Here is a 21666-nt window from a genome sequence, read left to right on the forward strand (position 1 = left end):
GCATAACAAAAATGTCCTTGGGTCTCTAGCTCTAGACAAGGCTGGATCCAGGTACTCAGCTGCGGTGGTCAGGGGCCGTCGCTCCGCTCCCTCCAGCTCCCTCCAGCTCTCTCCAGTTCACCATTCGCCCTTGGCTTGCATTCATCCCCAGCAGGCTCTCCTAAACCTTGGCAGCTTTGGGCTTCTACCCCAACAGCAATCTCAACTGAAAGAGAGCGCTTTACCCCCCATGGCTACAGCAAATCTCCCAGAGTCCAATCTGATTGGCCTTGTTTCCGTCTCGTGCCCGTCGTCCCTAAACAGCCCTGAGATGAGGGCACTGTGACCCTCTCACTGGCCAGGTCTACGCCGCAGGTCCACTCTGCGGTGAGCCTGCCCAAAGCAGTGACCTGGAAGTTGGGGAGAAGAGGCTCCCAAAGGGTGTACACGCTGGGCAAGCAGAAGTAAAGATGTCTGCAGTCCTTGGGAAGAGGTCTTTGGCTGGAAGCTGCTCCCCACAGGAATGAAAGCCTGAGGGAGAGAAGAGGCACTCTTTGAGGAAAAGATATCATTCCTCTTGGCGAGGTTGGTCTTTGGAGGAGGGGGATCGTCCCCCCTGAAGGCAAGAGGATGGGTGGGAGGACTTCTCGGTTACTCCCAGCCCTGGAAGCCTCTGGTCTGCAGCTGTGACGCCAATTGTCTGCAGCCAGACACATTCCTGGACTGGGCTGCAAGGGTGGAGGCCAGCACTAAGCATCTAGAAGCACCTCTGGTTCTCACATCTGCACGCCCCAGACGCGCACCTCGGGCTCCCGCATCTGCACAAACATAGGCATGAGGAGAAAAGTGCAGCCTTACCTGCACAGCTCTTTGTGGCTGAGACAACGATGCTTCTCCAAGACTCAGTTTCCTTGAGTGCGTGATGGGGGAGAAAACGTCCCTGCCAACCCTTTGGGGACATTAAGACCATCAAACAGACTACAGCTCTGACCAGGCTCTGGAAAGGCTAAAGCCTCTAACCAGGATGCAGGGTACTGACCCCCACCCCTCCAGCTCCACGGACACCTGCGGGGAGGTCTCCAATCCCTCCGTGCACCGTGTTTTGAAGACGGGAGAACCTGTATCTGGTCTGGAGGCACGAAGGTGGACCAAATGATGTCTCGAAATCCTTTCATGCCTTCAGTTGTCTGGTCCAGCCTGGAGATCATCATCTCCAGAGTCCCACTGGTCTGATCCCCCAGCCCCTTTGTTGTCTCTCCGGCATGTGCTGAGCGCATCATAGGAGCTCAGAAAACATGTGCCCACAGAGCAGAAGGCCACAAGTGACACTTCCTCTTGCCTTCCCATCCAGTCTGCCTGCTGGTCCTGGAGACTCTCCTCCACCTCCCCCCTTGGATCCACCCACTTCTCACCACATCCATGGTTACTAGCCTGGTCCAAGCCACTCTCTCTCTCCTGGATGACTGGCCAGCCTCCCCGGCCTGCCCGCATCCGTTCCTGCTGCCCCAGCATCCTTTCTCCACAGAGCAGCCAGGGTGATTCAACAAAACAAACAAACAAACAAACAAACAAAAAATACATCTAATAGTTACATCAATCCCTCCCGACGGCTTCCCGGTACTCAGGAAAATATCCAAACTCTTAACTGAGGGAAAAAGATGATCTGATGTCTCTTTTTTCAAAATGTGGTTAAAAGACACATAATATAAAATTTATCCTCGTAACCGTTTTTTTTCAAAGATTGTATTTATTTATTTATTGGAGGGAGAGTGTGTGAGAGAGGGAGCACAAGCTGGAGGAGGGGAGGGCAGAGGGAGACGGAGAGGCAGGCTCCCCGCCCAGCAGGGAGCCTAACTGGGGCTCAATCTCAGGACCCTAGGATCCCAGGACTCCAGGACCATGACCTGATCTAAGTTGAAGGCAGACGCTTAACCGACTGAGCCCCCCGGTGCCCCTCCATCCGACCCTCATAACCACTCTTAAGCGTATAAATCAGTCATATTAAGTATATTCAGACTGTCGTGGTCCCAGACTTTAGGACATTTTCATCTTCCACCGCTGAAACCCCATTCCCGTTGAACAAACAACTCCCCATTCCCCTCACCTCCAGCCCCCGGAAAACTCCATTCTACATTTTTGTCTCTATGAACTTGTCCGCTCCAGGTCCTCACAGAAGCGCAATCACTCCGGCTCTGTATTTTTGTGGACTGGCTCGTGTCATTCAGCATAGTGTCCTCAAGGGTCATCCAACGCTGTAGTGTGCCTGAGAATCTTTCCTTTCTAAGGCTGAATAGTATTCCACTGCAGGTATAGTCTATACTCGGTTTCTCCACTCCTCCCTCGATGGACATTTGGGGTTTTTTTTCTACCTTTTGGCTATTGTGAGTAATCCTGCTATGAACACAGGTGTACAGATAGCTCTCTGAGTGCTGCTTTCAATTCCTTTGGACCTGTGACCAGAAGTGGAATCGGTGCATCACGTGGTAGTTCTCTTCTGAATTTTGGAGGAACAGCCACACTGTATCCCAGGGCTGCTGCACCATTTTACCCTCCCACCAGCAGCGCCCAGGGCTCCAATCTCTCTGCATCCTTACCAACTCTTGGTGATTTTTGGTTTTGTTCTGGTTTTTAATAGTAACCATCCTGATAGGCAGGGGGTGGGGTCTAATGTGTCCTGATAAAGGAAATAGCAGGACTGTGCAGGACCCCTCCGTATCACAGGACGTCTGTCATCCTCCCAGCGCTACATGCTAGTGGCACGTCCCCCAGTCCTTGGGACAACTGAGGGGCATTCACTGGGAAAGGTGGTGCACCCCTGGCTGAGAACCATCAGTCCTGCTCACTTCCTCTGCCTCGACTCGGACAGCACTCCCTCTGGCTCACTGCCCCAGCCACTCTGGCCTTCCTGTTCTTCGGTCATGCCAACATCAGTCTCGCCACGGGGCCTTTGCACTTGCCATCCTTCTGTCTTGCACATCTGCTAGATTCTCACATGACAGAGCTCAATCTTCAGGTCTCGGTTCAAATGTCCTCTTCCCAGGGAGCCCTTCTTGGACCTCCCCACCTAAGGAAGCCCCCTTGCTGTCTGTCACATGACCCTGTGTGTTGTCACTTTCCACCATCTGAAATTACCTTCTTGGTTGTTGGCACGTTCACTGTCTCTCCATCAAAACCAAGTTCCCCAAGAGCAGACCTTTTCTTTCTCCTTCCCTTGTGTCACCCGGCAGCTAGAGCAGTGCCCTGGGCGGAATGCCTGTTGACCGAGTGAATGGCTGGGGCACCCAGCGACAGAGCTGAAAGGGAGATCACCCACTCTTGCCACTGCTGTGTTCACAGAGGGGATCGTGAGGCCCAGAAAAGGGAAAGGACTTGATCTAAGTCATACAAGGTCAGTCCCGGTTTTGTGAGCCCAGCCTAGTGCTCTTTCTCCCACGTCTCACACCTGGAGGCCCTCAGTGCCAAGGTTGGCGCCCAGATGGTGAAAACCACAGGCTGTCAGCCTGCGTGGGATGCAGTCCATTGTCTCCAGCCCGTGGATTTTTCCCCTTCCATGTGGGGTCCATGTTCTTTCTTTGGGGACTAGAAGATACCGCTGATCTGCTTGGAGGCCAAGCAGTATGAAAATCCAGTCTTTTCACTGCAGAACCTGTTCAGCTGGGTGAGAGACTCCCAGGGGCCACGGGGACCCAAGGCTGCCTGCAACCTGCCAGTGCTCCCAGCCCCAACCTCACACACAGCTAAGTGCAGACCGTGGAGTGGGCCTCCACGGGGGTGCCCGTCACCCCTCCCTCTCTTCTCTCCTCCTGCTCCACCCCCTGCCTCTCCATCCTAAAGGAATACAGTTGAATTTAGGTGTATAAACTGCACAATCGATGTGTCCTCCTTTTGAAAAGGCCATAGCTGCCCCCACCCGGCTTCCTTCACATCAATTCCATGGAATGAAACTTTGGCCTCCTTGGTGGGCGGAGCTCTCAACCAGCCTTAACCTGGCATGGGCTGGAAGGTACTTCTCCAGCCAGGCAGCTTAGTGCAGGGCCAGGCTGATGTGGGGTCATATCCCAGCTGAGCCCCCGCAGGCCTGAACCAGGTGACCGGTTCCTGGGGCTGGGGTTTCCTCGTCTGCAGGGTGCAGCTACCTCAGGGGTGTTTGGGGCACAAGGATACTTGTACAAGACAGCACCGTCCGTCCTGGCACATAACTGAGGACTCCATTAGTCACTGTTCCCGTCCAGCGGTTGGGAAGACTGCGGGGCACTGTCCTCACTCACCAGCCTTACCCAAACTCCCTGAGGAAGTTCCTCCCATTTCCATTTCCAGAGGATCGGACAAGACTCAACGGTCATTGCTTCTAGAGGAAAAGAAAAATAAAAATGACATAAATGCAGTAATGCTGATGAATATGGCCCCACTTCTGGAGCATTGATGACATGCAAGGTGCCGTTCTGAGCCCTCTGCAGATGATAACAGATGGAATGCCCATGGCCACCCTGGAAGCAGGTATTATTTTATCCCCATTCAATAGAAGAAGAAACAGAGGCACAGAAAAGTTTATCAAATTGTCCAAGGTCATAAGGCTAAAAGTGGCCGGGGCCAGGTGGCCTGAAGCCAAGACGAAGAGTACACAAAGGCCATGGGGCACCAGAAGGATGCCCGGCCCAGCCTGGAGGTTTAGGTGGGCTTTGCTCCCAGGGCCTGAAAAGGGAGGTGACACTCTGCTCTAGTGTCATCTTCTTAGAGAGGTCCCTTCACTGACCACACCCCCAAAACCAGCAATCCCTCCCCTCCAACTGCCTTTGCCCTGCTTTATTTCCCCCACAGTCCAGAGCATCATCGTTTTTTGTTTTTTTTTTTAGATTTATTTATTTATTCATGAGAGACACAGAGAGAGGCAGAGACACAGGCAGAGGGAGAAGCAGGCTCCCCACAGGGAGTCCGACGCAGGACTTGATCCTGGGACTCCAGGATCACACCCTGAGCTGAAGGCAGATACTCAGCCGCTGAGCCACCCAGGTGTCCCCCAGAGCATCATCTGACAAAAGTTTATGGGGCTGCAGAAGTGGACAGAGGCCAGTCAGGAAGGGCCTAGTTACTAGGGCCTAGTGGGGTGTAGATTTTGGACTTTCTCCTTGGGTCCCCAGGAAGAGCAAGGAAGATAATAGGAAGACAGCCCCACAACACACACACACACACACACACACACACACACACACTCCTTGCCCCAAAGAAGGATTTTGGCAGTTATCCAAAGGGGCAGCCTTCCATCCACACAAGGATCAAATCCAGAGCCTGGTCCTCTGGACCAGGACAGGACTGAGCCAATAGTGACAATAAGGCGATGGCAACAGGAGCCTGCCCATGGAGCGCCCACAGTCCTGCAGGAGACACAGGTGGACTCACAGTACAATGGCCTTTTGTAGACCAGGTGGCTCGTCCACAAGTGGTGCCAGACCAAGGCATGCCTCCACACCTCTGCTTATACTGCCCCTGCCTCCTGGAATGCCATCCACCCATCTAGCAAATATTTATTAAGCTCCTGTTATATACCAGGCATTGGGAAAACAGGGACAATCCAAGGTGGATAGAGTTCCTGCCTTCACAGAGCCCTGGAATGCCTAGAAAACTCCTGTTCATGCCTCAAAACCCTATTCCAATACCCTTTCTCCAGCATGAAGCCTTCTTTGACTCCCCCAAGTAGTAAGCTGCTTGCTCTCCAGTGTTTTTCTTGATATCCTAGGACTTTAAGTGTAGAAGAAAGAGGAAGGGAACAACCAGCCACTGAAAACTCACTGTGTACCAGTCCCCAGCCTGGGGACTTCACAGGCCATATCCCACCTCGGCTCTCGGTGAGCCTGCCAGGGAGGAAATGGTCTCCCTTTTCACAGATGAGAAAATGGGCTCAGAGAGGTTTACTCTCTGGCCGAGGGTCACACAGTCAGCTGGCGAATGGTCACACTACAGGGTTGGCCGTTGCCCAAGCTGTGAGCACCCTGCAGACGGGGGGGGGGGGGCGGGGGGGCTGCCCTCAGGCCTCAGCACAGGCAGGCCGCCCAGTGGGGTGCTCCAGGTGTGGAGGGAGTGGGCGGAAGGTGCCCTGGAGCCCGGCTGGGGCTGCGCTGCCTTCCTTGGGGCCTAGGTGGCGATGTGCGCCCTCCGTCTCCCCAGCCCCTGCAGGCATCCACCTTCAGCTCCCAGCTCCCGATCCCTGGCCTGGAGAGCACTCTCCCCTTCTCCCCTCGCCCCAGCTACCTCTGCCTGGCATCCTCCCGCACCTGATGGGGGCTCCCCCCTCCCGGATGGTCATGACCGCAGGAGGGCCTCGGCGCAGGCCAAATCTCCTTTCCCCAAAATGTTGCGGAGGACCTCACTCTTCGCCAGAGTCAGCCCCAGGAAGCCCACCGCCTCAGGTGCCAGGGACGCTCCCCTGCCGGCCTCCCCTTCCCTGTTGCTCCAGGGGGGCCTCCCCACACCCTGCGAGGCCTAGAAGACCTCTCCGAAGCTCCTGAGACCCAGTCAGAACATCTCAGTGACTCCGCAGGGCCCAGTGGAGGCGGGGAGCGAGAGAGGACGGCGGCGACAGGACCTTGTCCAAAGCGCCCAGGAGTCGGGCCAGAGCTGGGATAGAACCTAGATTTCTTGATCTGTGCTCTCAGCAGTCTCCAGCACCGTTTGAAGCTGTTTCTCCAGGGCCCCGGGGGCGACTGGAGAAAAATGCAGTCCGACCAGTTATCTGCTGTGCTACTAATAAAAATAACAACAACTCCCCTCTCGGCCTGGAAGTCGGCCTTTTACCTACATTACCTGGCCTGCCAGGGGAGATGGGTGCTGCTGCCCCTCTCATTGCTGAGGCCTGGAGAGGAGGGGCGTGCGTGGGTCCCAGCTCCCTGGCCAGGGGTCCCACCCAAGGGAGGGATGGGGGTGGGGACTAGAGAGGAGAGCTGGGTTTTAGGGAGGGGGGAGGCCGTCAAGTTGTGAAGTACAGGTGGGGGACGCTAGGAGTGCTCCTCGCCTACCAGATGGTTTTACACCGTCCCCCCCCCCACACACTGAACCTCTTTCAAAGCAGCAGCCAGGCTCTGCCTGGGGCCAGACTACCTCTCCTTGCTCCCTACCCCCCTCAGCTGCAGCCCCCACAGAGCCATCTGGGCCTCCACTGACCCTCGGGGATCTGGTTTACCCTATGTGCCCTTGGGCAAGCTCCTTCCCCGTCTTGGACTCAGTTTCTCCATCTGTTTAATGAGTGAGTTGGGCTTTGAGTTTGGCCTTCCAGGTCTCATGGCCTGACCTCTCTGAGGAGAAGTATAAGGCGAGAGCAACACAGGAAAATGGGAACGGCTGCGTACAGGGCATCTGGCAGGTGTTGGGCACCAGGCGCTGGCTTCTTTGCTGGTGGCACAGGGTGGCCAAAGGCACAGGTTGCCCAGGAGGCTCAGGGTTAAAGGGCATTACCCTCCCCCCACCTTCCTGGGCCTCTGTTGTCTTATCTATATAGTCAGGACAATAAAACTACTTCATAGGGATGTAAGGAGAAGCCCACAGTGCTGACGCATATGATGTGCTTCAAACAGCTCCCAGCACAGAAGCACTCAAAAGTTACTATCACCACCGTCACCATCGCCATCATCACCATCATCCTTGTCATCCTCGTCATCCGGGTCATCAAGATTATCACTGCCATTGTCACGACTGTCCATCCCCTCCTTCTGGTCTGCTCCAGCCCCTGCAGGGATCAGTCTGTAAAGAAAGCCCCTGACTGGGCACCAGAAAAGCCTGGGCTCTGCTCCCATCTCTGCCCCCCCCCCACGCCTCAGTGTCTTCCCCTGAAAAACCGACCAAATAAGATGTGCGGAAACTATCCTGGGCACACAGCAAGGTCACGCATGGAAAGGTTCCTAGCACGGGGCACGGCAGTGGGAAGCGCCTGGTGCACACTTGTTTCCTTTCTCCTTTACTGAATCAAAGTACAATTTTCTGACAGAGCCGAGCAGGCATGCAGTAACACCCCAGCTAATATTCCCGAGCGCTTACCGTGTGCCTGACGTCGGCCTAAGGGCTTTGTTGATTTAAGTTACTTCGTTCTCCTAGATGCCACTGTGAGGTGGACAGAGACATTACGCCCATTGTACAGACAGAAACTGAGCCATGGAGAAGCAAAATGCCATTTTCTGGAAGCCTCCAGGGCTGCTCAAAGCCCACCCAGAGTGAGCCAGTCAGCTTCAAAACCCTTCCCTCTGCTGCCTTCTCCAGCGCTCCCACCAATGCTGCAAGGTAGCAACTGTCATTGTTCCTATTCTACAGGTGAGAAACTCAGACACAGAGAGGGGAAGTCATGCCTCCAGTGAACCAATGACTGAGTCAGGATTCGAACCCAGGTCTGGGTAACTCTTCTACCTGGTTCCCTTACGGCACCAGAACCCACCTGGAATCTGGCACACCCATGAGGCCTCCACAGCACCCAGGGGGTGCAGGCCAGACATCCCTGGCTCCAGGCGGCTATGGGGAGGTGAGCCCTTATATTTAGTACCCCCGGCCCCAGGAGCTGGAGGTCTCAGGTGGGGGAAAGCTACACTCTCTCAGGAGGGCAAACAGTGTTTCTCCCCCAGCCCCACCAGCGTTCCAGACATCAGGGAACAGGTGCACAGATCCCCGGGCCTGGGCTAGGTGAGGGGGGAACTCGTTTGGCAGCCAGAGCCCTGCGTGAACAAGAAGAAACCCAGCCTGCAGCCCCTTGGCCCTGGCAGGAGATTAACAAAACAAATACCCGAGCAATCTCAATTTCAACACTCGGGGAGGGGGGCCGAGTGTCAGGGCCCAGGGGGAGGGAGGGAAATGCAGAGACATTTTACCACCTAAATAACTTTCCCTCTGTTTAGTTTCACACGAACGTACACTCAAGTGCACGCTCACGCACTCTCTCTCCCTCTTTTTACATTTTTATTTTATTTTTACAAATGCTCAAACTTTCCTGCCACAAATTATTCTTGGCCGGGTTACAAGTAGAAAGGCCGTGTGTATCCTTCACTTGACAAAAAGAGAGGGGAGGGGGGAATGTGCGGGCTCTTATGAAATATTTTGGTTGTGGGTTTGAGGTGGGATTTCTTCCTTACTTTTCCCGACTGTGCCTTCGCCTGGGAGGGAGGGTAGGAGTGTTGGCCTCCTGGGTATAAGCAGCCTCCACGCTGGTCTCCATCCTTCCACTGGTGGCCTCTGTGCCTGCTTACCTCCAGCTGCCCCAATGGGGTCCTGAAGGCTCTGGTTTCACCAAGCTGATTCGGAATGGCATTTGGGAAAGGCAGACTGGAGCTGGCGTGGGGGGCATCTCCCTGCACTGGAGAGTCCTGTCTGGAGGCCTGGGGGCCAGGACATAGGTCCCCAAGTCCCCAGGTGGTCTCATCCCTCTCTATCTGGGACCCAAGAAAGGGGCTGGCCCTGGGCCCTCCCCAGCCATGCAGAGGGGGGTGAGCTATCCAGTCACCCCACTCCCCATCCTGCAGTCTCATGCCCGCAGATTTGGCTCCTGCCCCTCCCATCCTGCCCCCCACCCCACTTCACCTCACCACTCTGCTCCCCCCACTCCTACCCCCACCACCCCCTTGAAGTTCTTCGCTCTGGCCACGTCATTTCTCAAACACACTGAGCGTTTCCCACCTCAGGGCCTTGGCCAGTGCTCTTCCCTCTTCCCAGAACTCCCTCCCCTCCGCTCTCCTGTGAATCGTCCTGGGCTCAGCTGGATGGCCACCTCCTAGGAGAGACTTTCCTGACAAGCAAGGACCTTATCATTTGCCATCTCGGCCCCTTGTTGGCTTTCTTCACGGCAGGCAGTTTGTTCGAGGTTGCCCTGTCCACACTCTTGTTTTGCTCTGGTCCTGGTCGCCCCCCCCCCCACCGCGTGAATAAACAACCAAGCAAGGGAGGGAATGAGCAAACGAAGAACTGAATGAATCAGTGAGGTCCTGAAGGCTGGACCAATATTCCGTTCCTTCCACTGACAATTAACCCCGGGTTGTCCAAGGCTGTCCTCTGGGAGGGCTGCCTTTCCCGAAGCTGGTTCAGAAGGCACTGGCTAGAGGCATCTGGGGTCCACCAGGCCGGTGGGGGTCTCTGACTAGGCTCTGAGCCCCCCAGGGACCCCACTGCATCACCAAAAAACATTTCCTAGCCATTGCTGACAAAAGCAAAATCACACATAGCAACGGCCAGGTGAATGCATGCCCACTTCTGTGCCCAGGGCCTCAGGGTCAGGCCACACTCATTCCGTCAGAGAGAATTTATGAAAACCGTGCAGATTTACATAGATGGTGTTATGAACTTCTCAATGCTTTCAAGGCTCACCTTCGGAGGTGCTGTGGGGGAAGAGATTACAGATGAGGAACCTGGGGCTCGGCGGCGGGGGGCCCAGAGGCACACAGAGCACCCTCGTCGTGGCCTCTGCACCATCGCTGGGCCTGTCCTTCTGCTTTGACTGTGACTGCGCGGCTGTCCACCTTCCCCAGCTGCGTGGCCCAGACACTTGGAAGCCGGCCTCGGTGCCTCCCTCCCCCTCGACTCCACACCGGAGCAGCCTGAGCCCCGTGAGGCCTGCGCCCGGCGCCTCATCTATCCCACTGCTCCTCCCGTGTCCCGGGATTACTGTTATCAGCCTCGACTTGTCTGGCCACAGGGGAGCAGACAAAAAAAAAAAAAGTGGCCCCTGATGCCACCTTGGGAACTGTGTCATTTTATTAGTGACGAGCGAGTTTATGGAGCTCTGTGGTGTATAATTATGCTCTCATTTTATCGATCAGCAGCTTGAGGTTGGAACTTTCTCATCCCTTAATGGAACCCCTGGCGCTCCTCTCCACCAATTACAGTGGAAATTAATGGCTACTTACTTATGATTGAGCTCATGAGCAATCATCCGGGGGCAGGTTACGTGTGAACCATGAGGAACAAAACCATGGCTCTTCAGACGGGGTGTCCAGCCAGTCTCCTGGCCAGCACCCATTTGCCCTGGTCAAGACCTTCAGAGGGTTGCCCAGTGGTTGTGTGGGAGGAGTGGCGTACGGTGTCCTTGCTTAGATGGATTGTCAGCGTTCTTTCACCCATCCCCGGCTGGGGAGGACAGAGATTAGTGGTGTGTGTGGGCTGTGGGGAGATGGGCAAGAAGAGATGCCAAGTAGGAGAGCAGAGGCCCCCAGACTGGAGGGAACTGCACAGGGCGAGGGCAGGAGATGGGAAGAGGCGGAGGCTACCTTTGCTAAATACCTTCTCGGTCTTCAGAGTTATGGGCGCTGCCTCCGTCCCGTGAACCAGGCACCTGCTGAGTGCTGTAGAACAGAACAGGCAGGAATATCTGTCCGCAGGAAGCTTCTCATTCTCATGGGCAGCAATGGGCAATGGGAGGCGAACATACACTAACCGTGGGGTTTTGGGTCAGGAGCAGATGAAACAGATCAATGGGACAGAAGGAAGAGAAGCCAAGCCTCAAGACGAGACATGGAAGCCCGAAGGGGAAACATCTTCATGATCCTGGGTAGGGAGGCCCTTCCTCAGCAAGGCACAAAACCCTGAAGCCAGGAAGAAGAAACAGATGAATTTAAAAATATGTAAACATTAAGCCTTGAGGAATAAGGCCTGGACAGAAGGGGCTGGGGGTGGGGAGGGGTGAGAGCGATGTTCACCAGGCTCACAGTCCCAGGGCGCCGCTGGACACAGCCTTGGCCCACATGTGTCCCTGCCCCTGCCACTCCCTGCTCCCCTCCAGCCCTGAGAGACATACCAGGGGCAGGACCTGAGGTCTCCCAGCCCTGTTCTCAGCCCCACCGCCCGCCCCATCGGGGACTCTGGGCTCTGGCTACCCCTGGCCTGGACAGCTACTCAGCCCCAACCCCTGCACAATCCCCCACTGAGAGGGCAGGTGGAATGGGCCGCCTGGGCCCTGAGGAAGGGACCTGTCCCAGCTCTGCCCGGGTCTGTCCAGGGCCTCCCTCACCATGCTGAGGACACCACGTCTCCCTCTCTATGGCTGCCTTCCCTGCTGCTACCCCATCCCCACTCCCGCCTGGACATCCTGAGGACCGCTCCACCCCGGCCCCAGAGCCACCAGCCTCTTCAAAGATGTGCCGGACATCGTCCCTCGAGTGGTCTTCCAGGATCTGCCAAGAGGCCTTCCCCAGCCCAGCAGCTCACTCACCTGTGGTCACACAGCCAGGAGGTGCAGGCAGGATCTGAACCCAGCTCTGGCTGGCTCTACCCTCCTTTCTCCCTCTGCACCTGCCCACTGGTGACCAGCCTGCAGGCCATACCCAGATCCTGCCTGGAAGCTGGATTGCCTTACCTCTTGGAACCAGAGACAAGTTGAAATTGTGGGGGTGCCCAGGTCCCTAAAACACAAGAGTGGGGTCTAGGTATATTAGGCAGGCAGGGAGGAAGGAAGGAGAAGCCTGCAGGCTGAGACAGAAAGGACAGAGGAACAGGAGAGTTGACGGAGAGGAACAGAAGCAGAACCAGGGGCAGGGATATGAGCTTGGACCTAGAGCCCCAGTGGTGTGCCCTGGACCCTTCCCTGCAGGACAGGATGCCCTCAGCGCACCTGTGGCACAAGGCAGCCAGGCCGCTCAGTGGCAGGGATGGGGCAGCAGGGCCCAGCAAGGCCATGTGGGAGAAAGAAGCTTCCTCCAGGGTTACTGCACCCTGCTACCCCACACTGGCCTGAAGCCCCCCTGGCCAGCCCTCCCACTGCAGCCCCCAGGTGTGGAGGAGGGAGTCTCTCTAGGGAAGCAAGCAGATCAAAAGGAGGAGCAGCGGCTCAATCACCAGCATGTGCCTCCCTCCCTCTCTCCACGCACCAGGAAGCCTTCCCACAGCAGCTCCGATGTGGTTCAAGGACTCCAGGGAGGTCCCAGCCCAGCGCGGCTCCTTCCAGCCATTGCCTGGTCCCTCTGCCAGGCTCAGGCTGTCTCCCACGTGGGTCTCAGCTACCCTTCCCACCCTGCCACTGGGCACATGCACGCACTGCCGTGCACAGGTGATGCACACACCCCAGAGCAAGCAGCTGTGCACACCCACTCTCTCCTTGCCCAAACAATGGCCATCTCAGAGGACAGCGTGCCTGGGGCCTTGGGTTACACAGATCACCCCCCACACACACACACCTTCTCCCTGACATTTGTCCTGGGGAAACTGCATTGAAATGAACACCCAGTACCCTACTACAGGGAGAATGGGGAAACGCCATGAGGAGACGCGGGGCACCATCGTCAGGCCCCCAGGCATGCTTCCTGGACATGTGGGTCAGTCTTCAGACCTCAACTCCTCCTTGCCTGTACTTTCCTGGGCAAGTAGCAACCAGAAGCCATGCAGGGAACACAGCGTGGAGCTGGCTTCAGTGCCAGCTTTGCCCAGTCTGTGTGGCCTGGGCAACTCACTCAACCTCTCTAAGCCTCAGAATCCTCATTTATGATTGAAGAGGAGCCAGGCATGTAGGAAATATCACTTTCCTAAGCCCTACCCAGCAGAGGAAAGTGAATTGTTCAAAAGGTCTCCCCCCTGCATTTCAGGGTTGATGGGAACAGTCATCATTAACGGGCAGCCGGCCTATTCTAAGTTGGGCACGTACGCCATCTCATTCGGTGCCCACAGCTGCCCCGCCAGGGAGGGCCCCCTATCGTTTCTGCTTGGCACATGGCATGCCACCACTCAGTGGTTGAGGCTGGCCTTGATGATCCGAGATTGCACAAAGCTGCACACCCAGGTCCGCCAGTGGACCTCTAGAACTGTCACCTTACCCCTCATGCCTCCCCTGTGCTGTGGCGTGGGACTGGGGCCCCCCTGCTTACGGCCCCTGGCCACATCAGGGTGCACACGCACACGGACACACCCGAGCAAATGCACGATGTGGCTCCCACGTAAGCTGGGCTCCAGATGCTCTCCAAACACTAATGGCTCTGACCTGTGTCTCTCCAGGTGCGGCCTGTCAAATCCCCTGAGGGCTAATAATTATGTCGAACTCAGCGTCTCTGAGATGGGCCTTCCCTTGCCCACACAAGGCACAATCACCAGTCACCACCATCACGCATCAGCCTCCTCACTGGTCTCCCTGCCTCCTCTTAGTCCCGAGTGATCCTGCTTCAAGTCCTGCAATGGCTCCCCTGCCACTCAGAGCAAAAGCCAAAAGCTCCCCACACGCGATCATGTGGCCCCGTGACTTTGCTGACTCCTCTCCTCCCGTTCACTCTGCTCCAGCCATACTGGCTTCTCTGCTGTCCCTAGAACACCCTAATTGCATTCCCACCTCAGGGCCTTTGCACTCACTACACCCTTGCCTGGGTCACCCTTCCTCCAGACAGCCACGGGTCTCCCTGCCTCTCACCCCTCCTCAGGTCCCATCAGCCCTCAAAGGTCCCATCTGCGAGGCCCTCGTGCCCAACCACTTAGAATAACCCTCCCAGCCCCATGGTCCCTCTCCCCTCACTGCTTTCCACTATTTCCCTAGCACTTATCATCCCCTAGCATGTTACTAATTCGTATTGTTGTTTAATGCCCATCTCATCTCAGGAGGACACGCACTCCTGTGAGACCAGGCATCTCCGTCTGTTCATCTCCTATTGTGCTTGGAGCCTAGAACAGTGCCTGGCACATGGTAGACCCTTAATAAATATCTTTGCTGGAAGGAAGGAAAGGGAGGGAGGGAGGAAGGAGGGGAGGGAGGGAGGGAGGGAGGCAGGCAGGGAGGGAGGGAGGAATGTCATCAGAGTGGTGGAGTGGAGGCTGAAGAAAGTAGGGCGGGGAGAGGAAGGGAAAAGAGGAGGAAAGGGATCGGATCAGCACAGGAACAGACATGAGACAGATGCACAGCTGTGGCCCAGCATTCAGAGATGGATAGGTCAGACCGCACACACGCACATGTGCACACACCCATGATGCATCCCTAAATATGCATATACGTGCAAATCCACCCCTGTACATGTGCATACCCACACAGGGCCCTCTAGCAGTACCCCGTTCCGGCCCCGCACCCCTCATCCCCTCCACCCTACCCCTGCCCTCCACCCCTTCCCAGGCAGGGAGAGACGCTTCTCCAGCGGGCCCCACTGAGTGGGGCAGGAAAGCACCAGCTCCTTCTCAGAGCTGATTTGGCTCAGCGTCCCTGCTTGTAATCTGCTCCTGGATCAGCGCTCACAGGGGCACTGGCCCTGGCCTGAGGGCAGGACCCTCACCTTCTCCCAGGAAGTCCCACAGAGTGCTCCCACCCCGAGTCCCCACTCAGCTGTGCTCCGTCCCCTTCCCCTGACCAGTATAACCTGCTCAGCTGAATTCTTGCTGGGCATTTTCAAACAATTCCAATTATTTGGGGGAGGAGTGAGACTGTGACTCCCAGGAGGGGCTTGGGGGGAGAGGAGGGAGAACAGGGGACCCCCTCCAGGATGGGGCAGCCTCTAAGTCGCTAGTTCTGCAACCAAGAGCCCCCCGGCCCTGTCCCACCCTTACAGCCTCGGTTCTCTGAAAATAGCAGATTCAAACGCCCAGGCCTGTGCGCCCACAGTGCTTCCTGCCTCGAGGGTCCTCCCCGCACTTCCCCACTAGCAATCTCCTCCACCTCCTTCAAGGCCTCCATCAGGTGTCTGACACCCTCCACCTGTCCTCATCTCTGTTATCCGTGCCTGTTTAGGTGTCTGCCTCCCCAGCCAGAGGGGGGTCTTTGAGGGCAGAAAGCACGATGATGCATCCATACCTGCAGCAGATCCCAGCACGGGCCTGGCTCAGAACACGGGCCCCAGAAATTTGTTCTCAGAATGTGAGAATGGGATGGGAAGGGCATGCAGGGGCCTGGACCAGTGGCCAGGGTCCTGCGTCACTCACTACTTTGCTTGTGACCCTGGGCAAGTCACCCACCTTCTCTGTCCTGCCATCCCTACCAGGGCTGTGGGCGCCTGTCCCTGAGACCACTGTCCCTTTCTCCAGGACTGCTGCTGTCTCACCCATTATTGTGCCAGCACCATCATGGGCACCCACACACCTTCTACATCACCCTGTCTGCATGCAGGGGCTTTGTTTTCCAAAGCAGAGCTGCACCTTGCCCCTCTCTGGACCCCAATCAACCAGCAGAGATCCCAGCACATTCTGGAAGCTCCATGTTGTAGACAGAAGGAAGCATCCTTAGTTTGGTCCCATTCCCTTGAGCTGGCATTCCCAGTAGAGAAAGCTAGAACAGGGCAGGGCCCAAGCTCTAGGATGATCCCAATGACCTCATGTTGCTGCCCCGGCCCTGGCTGCCTAGGACCAGCAGGGCCACCAACTGAACGATTTCTCTCTGAGTCCCTATGTTATTCTACGGGAGCTGGGGAGAACCTCCAGCCCGAATTTCCAGACTCACAGAGCATGTGAGTCACAATGAGAACTCAGAGAGTGAAGCCCCCAGCCTCAGTTTCCCTGTCGGTAAACCAGAGGCCATGTTCCTGCCTTTCAAGGTTGTTGGGAAAATGAAGGGAGTGACAGCAGAGGAGGCAGCTGGGCCAGTGCCTGACATCTGACAGGAGACACCCCTCAATCCTCCCAGCCCCTCTCCTCAGCACCGCACGACTGCTGGCAATATGAGGACTGGTGCTTCTCTAGGGTTCGGGCTCCAGGTGGGGGGGTGTTACACCTTAAAATGCATTATTCTTGTCCTAGACACAGTCCCTAGATTATCTCATTGGCCTGTCACACCAGCCCTAAGAGGAAGAGTCTGCATCCCCATTTTACAGATAAACAAATGGGGACTCACTCAAAGTTACCCAGCCAAGAGCAAAGAGCCTGAGGCGATTGGCTCCCGTGACTGCCTCGGCAGGGAGGGGGCTCGAGGGATGTCACGAAGGCCAGGTCAGACCTGGCGCCTGGACCCAATGCCACCACCCTGCTGGGCAGCAGGACACTGGAACCTGGAAAGATCCAGCGTGGATGCCGCCTAGGAAAGAGTCCACACAGCTGCTCAGACTGGTGAGCCCGGGCTGCGTGGGGAAGCTCTTCCCACCCAGTAATCTCAGTCAGGATTTGGGCAACTTGTGGTTCGGGAGTCATCCCTGCTGCCCCTGACCCTCACATTCATCAGGGCGACAGGAAGACAGAGATGCTAAGCCAGGCCCCACCTCTTAGACCACTTCCTCTAGAAGATTAAGACTCCTGGGTACCCCCACTCCACCCCCCACCCCCCCACCCCACCTTCCACCCCTCCACCTCCCCACCCCCCCACCCCCGCCTGCCTCTCCCACCATCAGTGCAGGAACAGTTTCCTGTTTTGCCAGGATGGGCGCCTGTTGCTACGGTGACGGCAGGAGGTGCCCCCTCCAGGTGGCTGATACCAGGCTGGGCCCCTCCCTGGACCTGCCCTATCACTGCCGCAGCCTCTCTAGCAGCTGGGCTGGCAAAACCATCTGGTCTGCGATCAAAGGGGCCGCAGACGGGCACTGCCCTGGGGCCTGGGCAAGGCACCCCTTATCTCTCCCAGGCCTGGGGAACTTTCCAGACTCAGGACAGCAGGAGCCCAGTGGGGCAGGAGGGGCAGGCTGGTGTGCACGGGAAAGACACTCCCTGGGAGTGGCAGGAGGGACTTGAAACTTGCCAGGAATGAGGCCTGAGCCCAGAGACAGGACAGGTCGGTGGCTCGTCCTTGTGGTTCTCTGTGCCCATGTGCTCCTCATCCTGCGGGAGCCCCAGCCAGCTGTGTGATGTAGGGCACGGCACTCCACTTCCCTGAGCCTTGGTCTCCTCTGCTGCTAAGTGGGAATCAATGCAACGGTTGTGAAGACCCCAATGTGAGAGGCCTATAGGACATTGGGGTAGGGGGACTCAGCTGTAATAATAAAGATATTAGTTACCATTCATTGATGATAAGCCCTTAAAGGGCATTATTCTCATTTCATCCACATGGCCACCTGAGATATGGTCCCTACCATCACCCACATTTTACAGACGAAAACACCAAAGGTCAGAGATGTCAGGAAATTGTCCCAAATAGCACAGATCCTAAGTGGCTAGTAAATGTTAGCTGCTAATACTGCTTTTTCCCTTCTACCATATTTTGGCTAAACTCACAGCCACCCTGACTGGTCCCTGACTCCATCCTCTCTCCTCAGTCCCTCCTACTAGACCACCCACACAATCCTCATCCATTGGTTCATTTTTTAAATCCACCTAACAATAATTAAAGATTGATATTTGCTAGCCCTCGATAATAGCCGGCAAGTGCTGAGCTCAAGCACTGAGCCAAGGGCCCTATAACCTTAGTGACAGCCCTAGGAAGTCAGAACCATTCATTATAGGGCATGAGGGATTGGAGGCCCAGTGTCTACAGACACACGCACACACACGCACACACACACACACACACACACACACACACACACTGCTCCAAATGGACTGAACTTCCATTTCTGGAACATACTTCACTCTGCCTCACCTCCTGGTCCTTGCCATGCTATTGTCCCCACCTGGAACAAGCCATCCACTGGCAGTCTGCGTCTAGGCTGGAGGCTGGGCTCCCGGAGGACAAGGAGGATGTTTTCACTGTGCACCGTGCCCCAGTGCAGGACCTAGTGCAGAAGCTAGGCAGATGAGGTTTTGAGTGTGGAAACAGTGCAGGACTAATTAATAAGGGAATAACTACTTTGGGATCTTATTCATAGAAACCTGACAAAACCTAAGAGACAATACCCAAACCCCTGTGTTTTCTGAGTTCTTTCCAGATAAAACAATTTCAGCTCCTATAGCATTTCCATATGATAACGGTCAGGACGCTGAGATTCCCCTATAGCATTTCCATATGATAACGGTCAGGACGCTGAGATTCCAGCAGAGGAATAAATGAACGAGTGAGTGAGCAGCGGGATGAATCCTTGGGTGAGTGTGTTAGGAAGCAAACAAGTCCGTGAGCTAGAGCATGAACTAGAAACTTGTTGAAACGGCAAAGTCAGTGGATGAATAGAAAGATGAGCCAGTGAATGGATGGGGCGGGAGGAAAAGGAAATGAAAGAAACCCCAGCAGCGTCAAGTACACGAGAGCAGGTCAGGGGCCTCCCCTCCACAAGCATCGCAGAGGGTCACCCCAACACTGCCCAGGGAGCCCAGCACCACAGGCTCTATAGGGTTGGCAAACTACGGCTCCTGGGCCAAGTCTGACCCACTTGTAAATAAAGTTTTATTGGAATACATTTTTGCCTGCATTCTTTTTTATGTGTTGTGTGTGGTCACTTTCATCCTGCAACAGCAGAGCTCAGTAGCCACAACCATGACCATACGATCTACAGAGCCTAAAATATTTTCCACCTTGCCCTTTCCAGGCAGAGTTGGCCCGTCTCTTTAGCAGAGCCCCTTGCTGGAGGGACCTGAACAGGCATCCTGCCTGGGATCCTCCCATTGCTGGCTGGACTCCTCCCCGCCTTCAGGGGGTCCTTGGGACCCCACCTACACATCTCCGGGCCTGGGCCCACCTCGCCTCTCGAGGCAGCCCTTCTTGCTCTAGGGCAGCTCAGGCCATCAAGAGCTCTTCCTTCCGCTGAGTGGAAATGTTCTGTCCTCTTTCTTGCCCCCACCCTCATCCCGACCTCCCGCCTTGACCGCGGGTGTTTACCCTGACCTCTGCCCTGTGTCTCGTTCCCCACCAGCCAGGACGGCTCAGGCCCGGCTGGATCCATTTCTCAACCAGGGAGGCAAGTGAGTCACCGAGTCCAGAGAGGGGACATCTGCTGGGCGCCGGCCTTCAGCTAATCTCACTAATTCTGTGAGGGAGGCCCAAGCCACCCCTGCTGCTCCATGTATGCACTTGGACATGGCGTGGAAGCCAGCCGGCTTGAGAGGATACTCACTTGCCCAGAATTGTGGGGTGTTTCGGCCCCGAGTGTTTATTTCAAGTTTGGTTTTGTCTTCAGCTCCTGGGATCATTTCCCAAAAGAGCTGCAGAAATCTGGCCTCGACTGGGCATGTGCACGGGGAGGGAGAGGGGCTCCCATTTGACTCCCACAGACTTCCTGGGCCCACTTCACAGAAGAGCACACCCCAGTTATCCAGTTACTGGTCCAGGGTGCCTGTTTTCCTGTTGCCTCTCTCATTCTGGAATCTTCTAGAATCATTCGAGACCCATACAAGCCTCAGTAGGTTGCTTCGGACCCATTTCCATGGTATTCCACTGACACCTTAGCTCCATCGCACAGGTGGGAAGCCTGACTCGTGATACGCATGGCCTCAGGACCCTGATTTCCATGAGCAGGTCACAGACCAGTGGGCCCCCAGACAGAGGAGCAGGGTGTGTAGAGGCAGGCTGGGGGTTACAGAGCATGAGGCCCGGGATCCTAAACCCAGTGGGAAGAAGCGAAGGCATGCCAGGAGGGAGCAGCCCGGGCAAAGGTGTGGGGGGTCTGAGGAGCCTCCTTCCTCACCAACGCTAAAGGGGGTGGTTTCTTGTCTGTTCGACATGCCCATTGCCTCTGTAACCATGACTACACGGAAAGGATCTGGGGACAAGAGGAGGGAGAGAGAAATAAGAGAAGGGAGGGCATAGTAGTGATGCACATGGGCTGTGGGATCAGACCGACTGGGCGCAGGCCTGGCACCACCGCTTTTCAGGCGAGCCTCACTGGCCCCGTCCGTCCAATGGGGCTCATAATGCTGAGCTCACAGCTTTTCTCAGGGCGAAATGAGGTAATGCAGTGTCGAAGCCTGGGCCCAGGGGCTGGCACGGGCCAGGCGCTCGGCCAGCGGACACCCTTTCCTTCCCCACGGACTCGGGGGATCACTTGTTGTTTGAATCTAAAGCTTATCCGGAGCCAGGCACTATCTAATCACCGTGGTGTGAACCCTCCACCATCACCCGTCCGACCCAGCGAGTCTGGGAGGGGGCCACGCCGCCGCGAAAGCATACCTGGCCTGCGTCTGCCCCCGTGGCGTCACCTGCGCACATTAATGAAAAATTCACGGCGCGGAGCAGAGCCAGGCCAGACCAGGAAATTGCAAAGTCGCGGGCGCCTTACCTCAGCCCCGCTGCACACTCTCTGCTTTTATAGCTCCACGTGTAATAACATAAAAGCATAATTTATTAAAGTATCACTTTAAGTGGGGATGGCAGGAGGGGGTCCGTGCCCGAGGGACCTTGAGTGCCACATTGACTGGAGATGCCAATGGAAAGGGGGGGGAGGCAGTCTCGGGGCGCTCGGGCTGCCTGCCCATCACACTCACCGTGCAATGGGCGGACAGCCCGGGAAGTGTCCAGAAGCAGTGAGCAACAAGGGCGGCACGTCCAGGAGTCGTGAGCTGGGGCGTGTGGGTCTGCATCCTGTCTGCGTGACCCTGGATGGATCACTTCTCCCCTCTGAGCTCCAGTTTCCTCATCTGTAAATGAAAGGGTTGTGGAGAGCTCCTGAGTCCCCCGTTAGCAGCTCTCCTACTAGGCCTGCTCCTCCCAGAGCGAAAGAGACTTCCAGGCACTGAGCCGTGCCAGGAAATGGCCCTGGGATTGCCTCATTAACCACGGAGGGGTATTTACACTGGGAGAAACAAATATTTATCTCTGAACCAAGTAGGAGGAAGGTCTTTGGAACCCCAGTCTCGTATCTGGCTCAGCCCCACTTGGGAGAAAGGGACCAGGTGGGGAGGGGAAGGGAGGAGGGGGTGGGAGGGAGGGTGCAGGGACAGAGGCAGGGCTGGGAGTCACGCGAGCCTGGGTTCAAGTCTCAACTCTGC

General features: G+C 56.1%; 1 long non-coding RNA gene across 4 annotated transcripts; it reads right to left on the bottom strand.

Annotated features, from left to right (window-relative positions):
- Window positions 1-1801: 1801 nt before the first annotated feature.
- Window positions 1802-21393, bottom strand: LOC121498239. 4 transcript variants are annotated; one of them, XR_005989649.1, is made up of 4 exons: window positions 21163-21393; window positions 11375-11522; window positions 11221-11282; window positions 1802-11100 (listed from the first exon to the last, which is right to left on the bottom strand). It is a non-coding gene; the product is annotated as an uncharacterized LOC121498239 (long non-coding RNA). The 4 variants fall into 4 exon arrangements; XR_005989650.1 differs by having other exon boundaries at window positions 11208-11282; XR_005989651.1 differs by having other exon boundaries at window positions 1802-4327; window positions 10848-11282.
- Between the last annotated feature and the right edge of the window lie 273 nt (window positions 21394-21666).

Source organism: Vulpes lagopus, chromosome 8 (assembly GCF_018345385.1).
Source record: "Vulpes lagopus strain Blue_001 chromosome 8, ASM1834538v1, whole genome shotgun sequence".
Lineage (NCBI taxonomy): Eukaryota > Metazoa > Chordata > Mammalia > Carnivora > Canidae > Vulpes > Vulpes lagopus.